Raw genomic sequence first — 16,138 nt, forward strand, 5'->3', positions numbered from 1 at the left:
GGCAATACCTTCAATGGATTTGAAGGTTTTCTCTGCTCGCTGACAGAGATTTGGCAGATGTCTGTTGAGGTACCTTTGGCATTTTCCTTTCCTTCCATGCCTGCACAACCCCTGTTGTGGATCTCAGTCCACACCTACCAACACTAAATGACTTGCAAAGGTTAGAAAATAACCCTTGGAAAACCCATTCTGATTTCAGTGTCCTCAGTTTCTCTTACTCTTCTGCAGAGCAGTTCCTTCACTTCACTGATCAGATCCCTGCTGCGGCATCTTCCTCCAGCAATGCATTCCCTTCCTGCTTCAAACCTGGAGGAGCAGTGCATCCTTCCTGCTGGTGCAAGCTGTGCAGAGGGACCCAGCAGTCTCCCTTCTCCCATAGCCTTATACAAGTCAATTCCTGCTCCCTCTGTCCCAAAAGTTCCTGCTTTTCCAATCTCACCTTTCCTCTTCTTCGGTTTCTATGGGGGATTATCTGAGCGTGGGTTATCTGATGACTTTTTGCCCACGTGTGAGTACTTCTGCAAAGGCTCAGGTTATCTGAGGTGCTGGATGTACATACGAACATGCAAGTCTTTGTTCCACATTAGAAAGCTTTGCTAACTTTCAAATGGAGCTAGTCGGAAATTCTGCTGTCCGTAGCTTAGTTCCCCCAAAGAGAAATGCTCACAAGTGGGTTCCCAAACACATGCAGTGAGCAACTGAATGTATTTTTAGCTCTGGATCATGACAAACACAAAACGAAAAGAATGAAAGAATCTTACACCCTCCAGTAATTAAAAGGATGAGTAGAACTCCCTAGAGAAGGATGATTAAGGTGCCTGAAGAGTTGCTTTTCTCTTCTTACCCTTATCATAAATATTTTCTATCTCTCTCCAGTTGAGATCTTCACCATGACTATTTAATGATGATGCTCGAACAAGATTCAATAACCAGTTTAAACAAAAAAAATCACAGCTTCTAAAATCCTTCCATGATCAACACAGAAAGTGTCTCTGGTACAACTTCACCTGTGTCGACAAAGACTTGTTTTAGTGTTCTACTGTATCTTGCATAATGGGTCTCTAGAGCAATGCGAGTGACTCTATCACCTAAGAATACCTTTAATGGAAAATATTATGTATTTCAGTAAAATATTTAAAGGTACTAAAAATTCTGCATTTTACATCCTGGATCCAGTGGTCCTGAATGAAATAGTGAAAGCTGCATTTGGTGCATCCCTTGGGTATGTTCAGTGACTACCTAGTACCCACAGGCAGTGCGAGACACACTGGGCCATCCCGCCTTCCCCTGCCCCATGGAGCTTCGTCTCCCCTGAGACATTCCTCTTTTTGTTTTGTTAGGGAGTTTTTGGATGCTCAGGTGGAAGGTGTAGGTGAGCGTCCCTCAGGAACTGCAGGATCCAAGCGAAAACAAAGTTCAAAGTCTTCAGCTGCCCACTGCTGTCTGTTCCTCAAGGCAAATCCTGGGCTGTTCGTGCTGTAACCAGTCTGAATAATGAAACCCTTCACATAAGTGCTGCAGAAAAAAAGTGCTTGTGAGCGGTGGGGAGTCTTCTCCGTCTTCCCTGCAGGCAAAACAAGGGAAACAGATGTGAGCATTGGTGACCCTGTTGTATCTGGGAGCCAAGTTCATATCTGAGCCTATGCAAATTAAATGTGAGTACTTTCTAAAACCCAGAACAAGTTACAAAGCAGCTTCCCTCCTCTGGGGCTGCCCAGTACAAGGACCTGTCCAGGGCAGACCTGGCAGAGACGTGCTGAAGGCGCAGCCCACATCCCTCTTCCAGAGCCTTTCATGCTTGCCTTAATTCTGGGGAACATATTCCAACCACAGTAGTGTCAAAATGTCTCATTTCAATGTGAAATGCATGCACTTTGCAGCTTAAAATAGATATTCAAGGCAGGCACTCCAGATTTTAAAAGCCAACAGCTCATCTTCCTTCTCTTTCCCCAAGCAGCGTGCCCTTAGGGGGAAGGTTTTACCCGTACCAGCAGCTTTCAGAGCTTGCTGGGTTGTAGCAGTCCCACAAGAATTCACACCTGGGATGCAGGTCTGCTCCTTGAAGCCTCCTGCTCTTTGCAGGAGTCCTCAGGGTTGTGCCCTCACCCCATCTTTCTTTCCCTGCTCCTCCAGCCCTGTGCTTTGTACCCTTCTCCCATCAAGGTGCCCCTGGCCCAGCATCCAACAATAAGGGCAAGGCACATAGGCAAATTCTCCTCCTTCCTAGGAAAAGAGCACAGTGCCTATGGAGCAAAATGTGCACAAACAACACGGATGTGCCCTTGTCACGGCAGATAATTTCAAAGACTTCTCATTCTGCTCTGATTCGGAATGAAGCCAAGTTTGAGGATGTTGAAATCCCCTGTGAATTCTGTCTCCCGTTCTTTGCACAGCCCTGAGGCTGGCACAACACACAAAGAAAGGGAAGGAGTTTGAAGCTGCAGTCTGTCATCCCTTGCATTAAGCTGCTTTTCCTTCCTCCTCCTTTGCCTTGCATCTGTAAGGGTTTCCCCCAGGTCTCACAGGACAAATAAGAAATGAATTTCTAGCAAAACTTGCTTTCCCTGCTTTTCAGACCTGTATAAACCCTCTTTTTTTCCTCTAGTTCTTGCCCTTCCTGTGTCCCTTTTAACTGGTTACCAAAATCCCCTAAGGAAGAAACATGGGCAAAGGAACCAAAGGAGAAACCACCCTTGTCTTCAGCAGTCGTAGCAGCTGTGAAGTTGGTTACCTCTGTTACTGCAGCCCAGGCCTTTGCCTTGCACAGAAACACAGACGTATTTGTACTTGATAATAGAACGTATAATTATAATTATCATGCACTTAAGTTAATGATATTATTTTTATGAATCTTGATTTATATCAGACTCTACAGTGCTGGCACCTGCAGATGCCCATAGCAAGACACAGTCATGGGCTCTCTGGGAGAGGGAAACGATAGTATGAAAAATAGATGGGAAAATAAGAGAGCAAAGGATGGGATGGACAAATGGAAGCTGCCTGAGGGATGCTGCTTGGTGGTTGGAGGCAGACAGAGGACCAGGTTTTAAAGGCTTAAGAGATGGCTTCAGCATCCTGACGTGCTGGGTGTTTCTGTTCTGCTTCAGTGAATGTCTCTGGAAAAGAATACCTGCTTGCTGAGCAGATTTTGAAGGAGCAACCTTAACTCTGTGAGAAAGGAATAAGCATCAGAGAACAAGCCTGTGTCCATGTGGGTGCAGGTACAGCTTTAGTACCTGCTTTTGCCTGCAAGACCATCTTGTGAGGGACTAAAACAAGGTGGGGGGATGGCCATGCAAGCAGCTGAGAGGGTGCTACTGCCTGATGGTGCTGGAGGATTGTGCAGTGATTCCCTGCACAGGGGCAGTGATGAGAGGCTCAGGCTCATCAGGGACACCAGCTTTGGGCAGGGCAGTGTCCCTGGATGTGCCCTGCAGGTTCATTCCCTGTGCAGGAGCCCAGTCTGGGAAATAAAGGCAGGTCCCTTGCAGCAGGTTTCTGCTGTGTGGGAGCCCCTTTTCCTTCCCAGCACCTCTTAGCCAGGCCACCTACGCACGTGCAAGAGGAATGAAAGGGCTCAGTCAGGAGGAGGGAATATTGAGAGAAAAAGATAACTGACAGACATGGATCTAGGTCAGGGATCCAGGGTAGTCCATCATGCTGGAGGGGGCAAGGAGGACCAGTGTGTACACACAGTGTAGATAAAGACTAAACTTCAACCACCTTAACTGGCCGAAATGCAAAGAAGTTAGTAAATAAAACCCTCATTGCTCAGGTGGTGCCAGCAGTGGGCTCTGTGCAATTTGTCTGGCACTGTTTTACATTTATAAATCAGAGTAATGAAAGTAACAACACTTTGGGTGCTAACAAATAACAGAGAAGAGCACACACAGAACCTAAATTAAACCTAAATACATCCTTGGAGGCTCGTGATGAGCTCCAGCTTATCGCACAGGCTGGCAATGCATTTCCAGGAAAAGGAGCTGCTCTTTGCTCTTGGACAAGGCAGGATCTCACTCTGGAGGTGGAGCAGAAACCACAGAATGTGGTGGGCACCTGCTGCCACGTTTCTGCTTGGGCTGAGCCAAAGCACAGTGGGGATGTCCCCCTGCGAGTAACTTCCTGTGTCACAAACAAATGGACATGGAGCATCCCCTTACTCCTGCTCTCACCCTCAGGAAAGAGCTTGGTCCCTGCTCTGTCCAATGGCTTTGAGGTGGGCAGGGAAGCCCAGGCAGCCCCATAGTTTTGCCACTGGCCCTAAGTGACCGCAGCAAAAGCCACCCAACCAAATGGGACCTAGCTGGAAATAGGCTGTTGCCATCATCAAAGCAGTCCTTGTAGTCGAAGCCTGACCTCTCCTCTGTATTCCAAAGGGATCCCCTGAGATGGCTGAGAAGGGCAGCAGGGTTGCCCCAGGGGTAAATGATTGGGTGCCCCATGGTTAGGCCATGCAGAGTTATTGTGGCAGCTTGTTCATAATTTAGTACATTTATGGAAAAGCCTTAAAAGAAGAAAAATCTTTCCTTTGCTCTCTCTCTATGTCAGTTCTTAATCCACCTGCTCTGAGAAGCCATTGAGCCATTCTGAGTCCACCTTTTGGAAAGTTATCAAATATTAAACTTCCAGGTTGAAGGTCAGATGCACTGTAATGTGTGTATGAAAAATCTGGGTTTTAATGCATTCCAAGGCTGCTCACCACCTCTGGCAAGTGCAAAAATGATATCAAGAGAAGGCTTATTCAGAGGTACTTATCTCGCTTCCTCAGTGTTACACACTGAGATTTTTTTGAAGTATCTGAATTTTCTCTTGTCATTACTTGGCTCATAAAATTGGATTAAATTCTGTCTTTACTGTGTGTACGTCTGTGGAAATTATCCCTTCACCTACTACTCAACAGGGAAAGCTGAGCTGAGTTTTCAGCTTCAAGCATCTGTGTTACCTCTCACACATACGATTTCTCAGTGTCTTTAAACAACGAAGGGTCTGACAAACAAAGGGTGCTGTACGTGCCAGCCAAAGATGCGGCTGTGCTCTCCTTAACCCCTCAGCTCCAGCACTGGCTCTGGGACCTGGGCGAGGAGTTCTGGTGTCTCTCAATGGCCCCATGTACTTCGAGAGCCCCCAGAGCAGTGCAGGTTGGTGCAGCATCGTGCTCTGCTGCTTGTGAACGGCTGAATGAGCTGCAGGCAGCGTCTGGGTGACTGTGTAGGCTCATGCTGTATCATGATGCACGCATGCGAGGGGGTGAATTGAGGTTGCACAGCACATATGAGTACATGTACATCCATATGTATGCAGCAGCGCAACATAAAGCCTACGCAAGCGTGAGAAAGGAGAGCTGAGTGTTTAGAAGCTAGTCCTGAAGGGTTTTGAGTGCTGGAATGAATTACTGGGAGGTGGAATAAGCAGGGAAGAGGTGATCAAATCCGCATTGTAACCACAATAAGCTGTTTCAGCATGTGCTTTTCTTATTAATCTATTTCTTATGATTGCACTAAGAAAAGAGGGGGAAAAGGCACCATGATCACACATCATCAGTGCAGTCCCACTGAGCCAGTATCAGCAGTAAGAAACCACGGGCTTCTGTCTGTACCTCCCACACAGCTTAACTCCGTGATGTGCCCTGCTGCTCCTGCAGTCCCCATCTTCCCCTGCAGAGACCCCGCTCCGCACCTCCGTGCCTCAGGCTGGCCAGGATTTACCCCAGGGCTGCGCAGCTCCAGACCCATTGCTCTGAAACTTGAAATCACCTTTACATGGGCGTAGTTGTGATCCTTCTGACCCGAGCTAACCCGATAACGTGTCACAAAGTTGAGAGCCGCTGGTGCCTCGCAGCCGTTTTATTGGTATGCGGGCAATGAATCGCCCCTGCTTTTTCTATTTATAATTTAACCAATGCCAACGGGTTATTTTCATCCAACGTAAAAAATGGACACTTATAAAAATGCATAGGTTTTAAATTGCTTAGCAGTTGAAGTAGTTGTAAGAACTAGCCCAGGGAATAAATGGCTGCTTCTCACATTAAGCACGTAGACCATTTCCATACAGGCTGAAAACCGAATGGGATTAATTTCAGTTCCCACCACACACAACTGTTTCTCTGCTGTTACTTCAAGCTTCAGTGTCTCTCTTAATGCTTTATTATCACTGTTAAAACTCTATAGTTTAGAATGTGCTCAGAGTAAATCTGTCATGTTACATTTAAGCACCAATTGGTTATCTTTTAATGGCATTAATCTTTACCTTCTTGCTAGGTCTAAGTCAGGATAACGAAAGGAGATAATTCCCCTTTTTCTCAGCTACTGAGTCCTGTAAAATGAAAACATTACTCCAATGCCAAGGGTAAAATTGATTTGCCTGTTAGTTCTGAACGCTTCTTTCACCACCAGCGAGGCTGACCCCTTCTATCACAGTGTCAGGGTTAAACGCACACTCTCACATCTGCACACCAGACCCAACACGTGGGCTTGCAGCATGGTGGGAGATTGTGGCTGTAATGAAGGTGGTGGAAAGATACAGGCCCACAGCCAAGGGTTGTCTCCCCCAGGATTACTGATGATGGCAGAGACTGGGACTTGGACAGGTTGGTGCTGACATTGTATATGGGCAATATCAGACAGGGCTCTCAGCAGCTTTCATCTCACCAGCAGAGCAACAAGCAGGGCTGATGCTAACTGTGGCTCATCATTGTGCCTTTAGTAGCCATCAGTGCTAATAATGACTGCTGAATTTTCCTTGGGAATTTTACTTTGGAAATCACCCCATAGCTGGTTTGACCTCAGGACAGAACCTCTTAAAATATGGTCCAAAGCAGCTCATGAGATCACTGAGTTCCAGCCAAAGCTCAAGCCAGGCTGGTTTTCTTCCCCTCTGGCTTGATTTTTGGTATACGTGGGTGGCTGCTCCTGCACCTTGGAGATTTCCTTCTTGAAATTTCCTTCTTGAAACGGAATTATTATCAAAAATTATGTATTTCATTAATATCAGCCTCAGACTTGATGTGGAATAACCAGTTGCTCAACATGCAAGTGCTCATTTCCAGCAGATTCACTGATACACACATGAAAGACCTGAGTTTCCTATTTCTATCTGCAGTTATTTGCCTTGCTTACATGGTACCAATGACTCCTTTAAATTCAGTGCTACTATTAATGCATTAAAACAGGATTGTGTCCATACAGGGTGATAGAGGATACCTTCTCTAAGGTACTGGGCAGGACTACGGATCAGGAATGACTTCCCAGATGCTTGGTGACACATTTTCTAACAAAAACTTTCTCTTCTATTCTGCATTCTCTTAATTCAGTTTTATAGCAGTGAAAAAGACAAAAAAAAAACAACCCTTTTATATGCACTTTTCCCAAACCCTGAAAATTCAAGAAAGAAATTGTGTAGAAAGTCATGAAAACTGGAGGGAATACTTGATGAAGGAGTAAGGATGGATTAACTGTGATACCTAGGTTGCAACATCTCTGTGTAAGCCATGTGAAAATAATGCAGAAGTATAGTTAATAGGGCTTCTACATGAACTGGGTTGCCAGCTGAGTTTTGCAGGAGGATGAAGAGGGTTCTGGTTTGGCATAAGCGTCATGTATAATTCCATACCTGAACTTTGCTGAGAGATGCAATTCTAAACCCTTATGTGGAGTGAATATTGGAAAAGCAGCTTTGTCAATAAGCTGACTCAAATTCCCATCTGTAAACATGTGGTGATCCTGAAATGCTGCACTGCATGTGGATCTGTCCTCTAAATTTTGCTAATCTTTTAAGTGCATTGGTTTCTTTAACTTATTTCTGGAAGGAGGACAAAATGTTGCTCAGCTTTACCCCTCACAAATTCCGTTTTGGGTCTCATCTAACTTCTTCCTGGCATCAGTGGAGAGAGGCTGGCACCTCCAAAGTGTGATCTATGGGATCCTACACTTGAGAGATGAGTTGCCCTCCAGAGGTGCATGCTTTTCATTTGTCTCATTCTTCATCAACTGGAACCAGGGAACTACTATGGCCTACCCATGAATAGCTTCTAAAGAGACAGGGAAAAGGACCTGGCAAAGGCCAGCCTATTGTCAGTAGGCTGATTTAAATAGACATGTGGGGTCTGAACTTGCCTCCCTGTTTAGGGGTCTGCAGATCAGAAGAGACTGAAAGCCACAGCTCTAAGCAGCTGATGTTCTAGGGAAGGAGGGCAAAGTAGACCAACGTTAATACCCATGGGACTGCAGTCATTCGGCCCTCCTTGTTTTGCAGGTGGCATATTATCAGCTTCTTCCTACAATTTACCAGCGCATCCTTTTTTCTCACAAAGAGAATTAAAAAATGGTAAAATAACTTTGAAAGTCAGGTTTTTCGTGTGCTTTAACACCTTCCAGCAGATGTTGTTCTTACTGAAAGCAGAGTTCCTTGAATTATTAATGGTTTCCAACAGCTCAGCTTGAAATAATTTAGCATTTGAAAGAGAAAAGTCACTCTCATTATTCCAAGTGCAGAAACATTTTGGTTATTAAAAGTATTCTCCTTAAAAAAAATACCTGTACAATTTGTATCTTTTTCTCCAGAAGCCAGCAGGAGCACCAGATCTAGGGAAACCTTTGTGCTTGCTGAAGGTTAATTGATAAAATACAATGGAAAAGAGAAGACTACATATTCTGTTTAAGATTGAGAAGCTCTTATGTGGTCTTTTGGTAGCTTTAACTTCACCAGATTTTTAGCACTTCCAGTTGGAGACCACTAAATTTAAGGCTCATTCTGAGGCTTAGAGTGGGCAAATTTCTCATTTCAGTCAAACTTCACAAGGAATATTGAATAACATTTGTCATTGCCCCATGGATGGTGGCTGGGAGATGGCAGCCACAGCTTCTCTGGCTCTTACGAGCAAGGTCTGTGAGCTGGCACTGAAGCTTCCATGTTCAGAACTGACCATGGGTTTGCAGCGAGCGCTGGAATATGTTCTTGGGGCTGTTCTCAGAACCAACACTGGTTTCTGGATAACTAAAAGAGGTTTGGCCAAGCTGTGGTGTGTTTGGAACTCATTCTTATGGCAGAGCACCTCAGTTGGTCAGACAGCAAGAGCCACAGAGAAGAGCCCTGGCCTGGCTAGGACCAGAGCCTGGAAAAGCACAGCCTGTTTTTCACAGGACCCCTGTGTCACCTGTGAAATCATCCCGTTGAGGAGATGGGCTGGTGTTTGTTTAGCACTTGAGAAGAGGTGGCCAAAATACAGCCTACAGGGCTTACTCCTGCAAGTGAGAGTGTTGTATCTGCTCAGCCTTGATCACACTGGAATAGCTTTCCCTTTCCAGCATGGATTTTTTACGTGGGTTTCAGGGAGGGATCCCAGGGACACATGGCCAGGAATCATTTTCATTTGTGGATGTAGCTGCTAGTGTACAGAAGACAACGCACAAGCTGGTAATGCTCTTTGGCATGCTTTGGTCCTGTGCTCTCTACTGGGTCTTTAGCTCAGGTGTCACATTTTTGCCAAATTCTGATCTTACATCAGAAGTGAGGGGAATGAAACATTTATTACTGTGATTACCCATCACTGAACAGCGTTGGATTGCTTATCAATGCTCCTCCATCAAGCACGGTTTCTGTAGGTGATCACGATGCGCTCCCACCTCTCACACACACAAGGGCAGGGGGAAAGGGCAAAGGAAGGAGCAAAAAGAGCTTCTCTTGTGCTGTCCGCCTGGATAAACAGCCACCTGTGGGAGCAGGGAAGGTCTGATGCATGGCTTGGCCATTGCTCTGTGTGGAACATGGTGTGTAAAGGAGAGTCCATGTGCCTTTGTGTGTGTATTGCAGCCCTCCCCATGCACCCATGTACATGCACTCACATATTGATCTCCTGAAGATCTCATAAGCACTATTTCAAATGAATAACTTTGAATTGCACACGATTTTCTGATGACTCTTCAGAATTATGACCCAATTTATGCTTTCTGTAATGATCAGTGCAATAAGGCAGTAAAGCTGTCCTTGCTGAGTATACCCAATTTATATTTTATCACTGCAATATAATCAATATAATAAGAAACCAATACATGCACATAGGCATTGGATAGGGTTAAGAACTTTAGGAGGTAGTATTGTCTTCTGATAGTTTTTCAGGGACACAGAGCCCCTTTCCTCAAGTTTGCTTCGGGTCTAAAGGAGGTTTATGTATGTAGCAGCTATTCCTTCTGCTCTGAGATGATTAATATACCTTCTATTGCTGCTGAGATCTCAGCCAACATACTCTACAGTAATAAGAAAACATATTCTTGACTAGTCTTCCATATAATCAAAGGAAAACCATCAAGTAAATAAAGTTTTCTCGCTCCCAAAGAAATGTAAAATACAATGTGTTGCTGTATTTGCTCCAGTTTAATAGTTTCTTGTATGCACTGAAAAAAGGAGCTCTGAAATGGCTAATAATGCTTTGTATTGCTTCACCTGCTGCCAACAGAAGATCTGAAACTGCTTTAAAAGTGTTCATTAATTGATTCCCAACAGTCTGTAAAACATGCTTATAAACATGATGTACATACAGACAGGCAAGTGCTCTCACACACCTATATTCACGTGTTGTATATAGAATCATACAATGGTTTGGGTTGGAAAGGACCTTAAGGTCATCCAGTTCCACACCCCTGCCACGGGAAGGGGCACCTTCCATTAGAGCAGGTTGCTCCAAGCCCCATCCAGCCTGGCCTTGAACACTGCCAGGGATGGAACATCTATCACATCTCTGGGCACCCTGTGCCAACGCCTCGCCACCCTCACAGGGAAAAGCTTCTTTTTTTATATCCAACCTGAACTTCCCCTGTTTCAGTTCAAACCCATCACCTGTTCTATTGCTACAGTCCCTGATGAAGAGTCCCTTTCCAGCATCCTTTTATCCCCTTTCAGATACAGGCACACTTAAATTTGTGCATATATTTCTGCTTCCAGATGAGAAAGAAAAGTCTTTAGATGGTTAAATACTATTTTCCAGTGCAAAAACAAAAAAAAAGAAAATGAGCTAAGGAGAGAGCCAGGACTTCCAATTCCTGTTTGCTTTCCTTTGATGACACAAAAACTCTCCCCCGCTGAATTAGCAACCTCAGGAATCATTAACTCTTAGCAGATAAACATGTTTAATATGATTTCTGCCCCCTGACTGGGGAGGTTTAAGTGAGGCTTCCCTTACATTAGCACCGCTGACAGCAGAGCTGTGTTGCAGCTCAGAACAGCAGCCTCCGTGTTGTACTCATTATCAGTTGTGCCCAGCCTGGTGTAGATGGGGGAAGGAGAAGACTCTAATCCAGCAGATACTTCTCCTTTGGTAAGCATGCCTTTTTCCCAGGCAGGATGGAGCCAGTGCTTGTATTGGTGATGTACTCCATAGCTTTGAGGTCCACCAAAAGCTGCTTTCATCACTGCCAGTTTCTACTGACTGCCTTGCTGTCTAGACAGCTGCCAATATGCTTGTCCTTAGCAGATCTCTTCATTACCTTCCATAATGTGTACCCTGAAAAGAAAAAGCCCTTAAATTCCCACAATAAAAGGTTCTTTAATTCCAGCAAAGCTTTTATAGTCACAGGATTCCTGGTTTTCTGCTCTCTGTAAAATACCAATTTTTCTTCTTAGATTTGTTGCTCTTTCTCCCCTGCTAAATTGTGTGTGCTCCCCCTTTCCAGTTAATATAATAATTTAGATGAGCAGTGGTTAGCATAATTCTAGACACTGAAATAGTGCTGCTTAAAGCTGTGTTTGAGGAGAATTCTATTTCTGAGAGCAATGTAGCATGTAAAGCTCTCCGACTATCTGAAATTACACAAAGTGAGACCCAGATAGTCGTCTAGAGGGATACTTCTTTGGAAGGTTATTTTATGGGATATATGAATATTGCCTGGGTTTCTCAGAGGCTGGGCAAAGTGGGCCAAGCCTGAGAGTAAGAAGCAAAAGGGTTTACTGGGCAGTCAGAAATCACAGAATCCAGCACTGGTTTAGGGTGAACGGGACCTTAAAACTCACCCAGTTCCAACCCCTTGCCACAGGCACCTTCCACTAGACCAGGCAGCTCAGAGCCCCATACAGTGCTGCACTTATACCTGTGCAGGTCTGTGGACTCCAGCAGAGTGATCCCAGCATGACTGTGGAGTAATACAGTGAGGATTCGTACCACTAGTTCTTTATGTCCACGGTGTTGGCATACACAGGCATCGTGGAGAGAGCTTAAAAAAAGTCATGAAGTTTAAAGCAAAAATAATCTGTTTATTTGCCTCCAGCTTTCTGGGCCTTTTTAATATGTAAAAATTGCATTTTTCAGATTATCTTTGCAATAAGAAGGTTAACTGGTTACTCTGTATTAAATATTAAGGCTAGAATAATAGGCTAATCCCATGAATCCACTGTCTAGGGCTTTACTCCAACCTTTCACATTGCAACAGAGCTGTGTTCTTACAGTACTTTTCATACCAGGGCTGGAAAGTATGCTTCAGAGATGGAAGATCACAGTTCCCCTCTCTGATGTTAAAAGCCATAGGATTTCAGGGACGAAGGGAAGAGTCCCTGGCTGTTTGGAGACAGGGATTCTCCGTATTGGTGGAACACACTCACACCCACACTGGAGGAAGGCTTTTGTATCAGTAATAGGTATGTTATTTCTGTTTATTTTGAGGGTGGTCTCATTGCAGTGGTACAGAATGCGACTCACATCAGTATATGCACATTGCCAGCAGACTAGAGCAGGCTCCCAAGAGCAGGGAGGTGTTTCCAGTTCAGATGGAGCCTGCAGGCAGGGCTCTCAGCAAACAGGAGCAGTATCTGGCTTTCTTGTGCTTCCCTGAGGCAGCACGTATCTCCATATATTTGTGTAGCCGTCCAATGCAGCCCTCCTGGTGCTGTGGGAAAGTGCTTTGGAGGATGCTGGGCATGGGGAGATGATAGTTTAAGGCCCGCTAAAAGGACTCCCAGCCCTCCTTCTGAACATGAGCTGATTTTCCTTTGTATTCCTGTCCTGATCTCAGCCATTTCTTACACAAATACTGTGCTGAGATTGTGTAAAGCTGCTTGTGGGGTCAGGCACTAATGTCCCTCAGTTGTTCCCAGGCAAAGGGGACAGGAAAGTGGGCTCAATCATAGGCTTGCCTATGATGGGTCTGCTACAGCTCTCCTGTGTTGGAGAAACACTTTCTATGTTGTAGTTCCCTAGCTGTAAAGTGGAAAACAAAAACTAAAACAAATTATAGCCAGTGCGTGGCTTTAATAGGTGAAAGCATCACTCTAGGGCTAGTGAGATTCTCAGGTGTTATTCTCATGAAATATCTGGAGATTTAATAGCAGGCACATAGCATGTGCATCATCAGCTGTAGATAGGTCTAAATGATGTAGATGGGGATACTAACTTTAACCATACTTGTTTTCTTTAAAACACCCCAGCTGTTAGATCAAGGAATAAGGCAGTAGTACCATGAAACCCAGCAGGTCAGCATGCCCTTATAAAAAAGGAACAGTGAACCAACAGTCCAGAGGAGAAAATGCATTCATTCAGCCTGGTCATTCAACAGCTAAGAGTGAGGGTTGAAATCTCAGAAATCAGGAATGATTCATGAACAGAAAGAATTCAGTTTGCTGAAATGATAGAAGTGGGGAAGTGATTTAAGTCACCAAACATGACTCACTGGATAAATTAATCCCAAAACATAATTTCAATCTTTTATACCAGTAAAGAAAAGCTTTACAGTTTGATGGAATCCTTCACTGAAAGCAATTTATCATATGATTTTTGGGGTGTTTGGGATTTGATTTTGAAACTTCTTTCCCTCTCTCTAGTCTCCAATGGGTCAAACAGAATCCTGAACCCGAAGGTGATAATCTGATAATTCCATTGCCCATTCCTCATTCACTGTTATTTTCTGTATTACCTCAGTAGTTCTAGCAAGCAGCCCCAGATACAAATATTTGCCATTTCATTTCTTCAGTACTATCTGCTTCACATGAAAAAAAGAATCCTTCAATGGGCAACCATGCAAAACCCAAACCACACTGCAAATTTAGGAGAGGGTCTTTCTGTATCGGCCATCAAGATGTCTGATTGCAGTTCCCATAGCTCTGTGTAGCCTGGCTTTCACCGATCCTCCTGGAATGGCAATAGTAGTCAAACTGTGACAATGCAGATTTCAGTGTTGGCTCATCCCAAGAGCTGAAGCCACGGTACCACAACAGCCATCGGCTCAAATAGCTACATGAGACTCAGCTCAAGAGAATGTGCTTGAATGCACACTCTGTGGGGCAGTTGTAGACTTGGCTTTAGTTTCTATTCCCTAGTATGAATATCATTTTGGTCATGAGAGTGTGAAAGGCAGGCTCTCAGGGAGAGGCAGTATTCTTTACTGCAAGATGCTCTTGCTCAAAAGGATACACTTCTGGACACCCATGCCTTTTTCAGGGTCAGAAGCAGAAGCTGAAAGTTTCAAGTTAAATCTAAGTGTCCCTGAATATGGGAAATTCATAGCTCATTCTCCCAGCCTATGCTTTTCTGTGTCCTTTTAAAAACTCTTCCAAACTTGTGACTCTACTGATACTTGATGTATGTGCCTTCTGCAGATGATTTATGAGCTACAGAAAAATGCACATGTGAGGAAAATATTCCACTTTCTTCTACTGAATATGCTTCACTCTCACAGTGCTAAGAAAGACCTGAAAGTAGCTCATGCTCTTCCTAACCTAAACCTTAACAGCGCTTTGATTATCTGGTACAACTGTCACCAGTCCTTCAATCCTTCTTTAAAGGACACCTCTCAGTGTTCCATCTTACAACCATAGCTGGGTTGGTTCTGGCTAGAACAGCTTGATCCTTCTGCAACCATCTGGCAGACATAGTGGTGCTTGGCTAGAGACAGAGAGGGCAACATGTTGGGGAACATGGTCGTGTTGGGGAGCCCCTTGCTGATGCTGGCTTCAATGAACTCTCAATACCTCAAGACCAGCATTTGAAAGGGAAAATCTCTGGGGGTTTGTGCTCTAAAAGACCCCAAAACATAAGGCAGTGGATTTTATACTGCTAATCTTGTATCCAATTTTTTCCTCTGTGCTAACAGATTGACCTGAAAGAGCGGGATCCTAATTGCTCAGAGATAAAGTAATTGAGTGTCTCTTGGGCTCTATTCGCTACAACAAACTTCAATAGAGTTGACAAATGTCGATCCATAACACAGAATTAATAGGGCTGTGCTTGGCTTCCGTTTCGGTTTTCCATTTGCTCCTTTGGTCTAACTAACACCCTGATTGCTTTGGGAAAACTGACAAATCTTTGCAGTTAATGAGGCCCTCTAGTAATTTATCAAGCAAGGTTTCTAAAGTAAAAAGGGCACGAAGAACAAAGGAAGAAGAAATCCTTCTCCTCAGATCCTGGAGAGCCTGGAAGACTTAGCTCCTTCATCCTGTGTGAGCTGGGAGTAACTCATGCAGCATGTTTTGCTCCCCAAAGGCATTTGGAATTCCCTTGGCTGTTTTCAGTGGGTGTCACGGGCACTGTCCCATCCGGATGAGTGGTACATCTCCTTGTTGAGCACTCACGAATTGCATGCACAGCAGTTTGGGAGTTTGCTTTCGGATACCCATCCTTTAGTCTACCTGTGGTATGATGAACAGATCTGGAGAACAGTCTTTTTCTAGGGAATGTGGAGGATATATGCCTTGGCTGCAACAACATAAGCACCAGTGCTCTTGGTCCCTGCTTGGTTCAGGTGCAGTGTTACACCATGTGCTATGAGTGGGACTCAGCCAGGTTTCCCTGGAGTATCTCTGGGAAGCTCTGAGAGGCAAAAGAAAGCATTAGAATGCTTGATTTTATAATCAAGTGTTTAATGTGGGCCTGGGCTCAGTGGCAGCAAATTCTGAACGTCTTGCCACTGGGAACTGGACTTTCCAGCTGAGTACAACAAATCCCACTGTGTTATCTCTATCAGCACACTGAAACGTTAATTCTGAAATGGCAGCTTTCAAACCCCTTTATTTCCTGGGATATGTCAACACTTCTGCAGAAATTCCAATGTTTCCTCAGCTTTATTTAAAATAAAGTTCCTAAATGGGAACATGGGAGAGCCAAATTGCCATTGCCAGTAATAGCTATGTTCTGAGTGACATGGAGGGCCCACAACTGATCAGA

The sequence above is a fragment of the Pezoporus wallicus genome, unplaced genomic scaffold, assembly GCF_028554395.1.
Source record: "Pezoporus wallicus isolate ANWC-B61680 ecotype Strahan unplaced genomic scaffold, APGP_CSIRO_Pwel_v1 contig_8090, whole genome shotgun sequence".
In the NCBI taxonomy this organism is placed as follows: domain Eukaryota; kingdom Metazoa; phylum Chordata; class Aves; order Psittaciformes; family Psittacidae; genus Pezoporus; species Pezoporus wallicus.